The 2,243-nt window shown below is 40.8% G+C and overlaps 1 protein-coding gene across 1 annotated transcript in view; it reads left to right on the plus strand.

Moving 5' to 3' along the window:
- The window catches only part of SCAPER (S-phase cyclin A-associated protein in the ER), a 160,426-nt gene that overhangs the window by 43,061 nt on the left and 115,122 nt on the right, over positions 1–2,243 (plus strand). The window lies entirely within an intron of this gene.

Consider the following 2,243-nt stretch of genomic DNA (forward strand, 5'->3'; position numbering starts at 1 on the left):
TTTTCAACAATTGTTATATAAAAAGCTAATGTTTATCAAATGTCTATTCTGTCCAGAATAACAGCATTTTACAGGCTCATTTTAAGCTTGTTAGGTGCAGTATCTTGTCTTTATAATAGTCCTATGATGTAGCCCTAGCCTGCTTGGGTCAGTGGATAGAGCGTCGGCCTGCGGACTGAAGGGTCAAGGGTTTGATTCCGGTCAAGGGCATATGCCTGGGTTGCGGGCTCGATCCCCAGTAGGGGGCGTGCAGGAGGCAGCCAATCAATGATTCTCTCATCATTGATGTTTCTATCTCTCTCTCCTTCTCCCTTCCTCTTTGAAATAAATAAAATTATTTAAAAAAAATAATCCTATGATGTATATATATATATATTTTACAGCTTTGTTGAGGTATAATTGACAGACAATAGATAGCACATATGTAAAGCATCAGTTTGATGAGTTTTGACATGTATATATTCCTGCAACTATCATATCATAAAGATTATAAACAATTCCATCACCCTCAAAAGTTTCTTCTTGCTTTCTTGTAATTCCTTCCTTCCTCCAACTGTTCCCATGCAATTTCTGACCTGCTTTTTGTCACTGTAGCTGTAAACATTTTCTAGAATTTTATATGAATGGGATCATGCAGTATGTACTCTCTCTCCTCTGGTCTTTCACTTCGCATAGTGATTTTGATTTTATCCATGCTGTTGTGTATATCAGTTACTTTTTCATTGCTGAGAAGTATATACCACTGAATAGAATTTCCATAATTTGTTAATTCAGCAGCTGTTGATGGACATTTGTTTTCAGATATAACTGCATTGAATATTCATGTACCAATATTCATTCATGCAGATGTGTGCTTTTATTTTATTTTATTGGGTAAATACCTGAGAATGGATCATGTTTAACTTTTGTTGTTGTTAATCTTCACCTGAAAATGTTTTTTTCCCATTGATTTTAAGAGAGACTATAAGGAGGGAGGGAGGGAGGGAGAGAGAGAGAGAGAGAGAGAGAGAGAGAGAAATACTAATGTGAGAGAGACACATTGATTGGTGCCTCCTGCATGCTCCCCAACCAGGGCCAGGGATTGAACCTGCCATCCAGGTATGTGCCCTTGACTGGAAATCAATCTGTGTGTTTTTTAAAAACATATTTGTATTGATTTCAGAGAGGGAGAGAGAGAGGGAGAGAGAGACAGAAACATCAATGATGAGAGAGAATCATGGATCGGCTGCTTCCTACATGCCTCTCTACTGGGGATCAAGCCTGCAACCTGGGCATGTGCCCTTGACTGGAATCAAAGCTGGGATCCTTCAGTCCGCAGGCCGACACTCTATCCACTGAGCCAAACCAGCTAGAGCTGGATCTGTGTTTTGCATATATTTTCTCTCAGTCTGTAGATTGCCTTTAAAAAAACGTTTCTATTGGTTTTAAGAGCGAGAGAGAGGAAAGGAGAGGGAGAGAGAGATGGAAATATCAATGATGAGAGAGAATCATTGATCGGCTACCTCCTGCATGTCCCACACTAGGGATCGAGCCCTCAACCCGGGCATATGCCATGACCAAGAATCGAACCTTGACCTCCTGGTTCATAGGTCTATACTTAACCACTGAGCCACACCTTTTCATTTTTGTGACAGTACCTTTTGAAGTCTTATAAATTGATAAAATTCAAAATGTTGACATTTTTCTTCTCTACTTGGTGAGTTTTACAACCTATTTTAAAAATTTTTACCTAAACCTAAGGCCACTAAGATTTTTTTCTCAAGTTTCTTTCTAGAAGTTTTTAATTTTACAATGAGGTCTATATTCCATTTTGAGTTGTTTTTTGTATATGGTGAAGGCGAGGGGTAAGAAGAAATGTTACCATATGGATAACTAATGTTCTGGTACCAGTTGTTGAAAATCCTTTCCTTTATATGTTGAATGGCCTTGCTGAAAAGCAGCTGCCGTGTGTGTGCGTGCGGGGCTGTTTCTGACTGTCTGAGGGGCATTTGTAGTGACGGTTCCTGGAGTCTTTGCTGCCGTCAAAGAGCATAGCTCAGCCTTCACTTTCCCATTTCACGCCACCACTTCACTGTGTTTTTCTTCACGCCACCATTTCACTGTATTTTTCTAGCTTTAAAGAATGAAAACTCGCCGAAACCGGTTTGGCTCAGTGGATGGAGCGTCGGCCTGCGGACTGAGGGGTCCCAGGTTCGATTCCGGTCAAGGGCATGTGCCTGGGTTGCGGGCACATCCCCAGTGGG

The sequence above is a fragment of the Myotis brandtii genome, unplaced genomic scaffold (genome assembly GCF_000412655.1).
Source record: "Myotis brandtii unplaced genomic scaffold, ASM41265v1 scaffold439, whole genome shotgun sequence".
Classification (NCBI taxonomy): domain Eukaryota; kingdom Metazoa; phylum Chordata; class Mammalia; order Chiroptera; family Vespertilionidae; genus Myotis; species Myotis brandtii.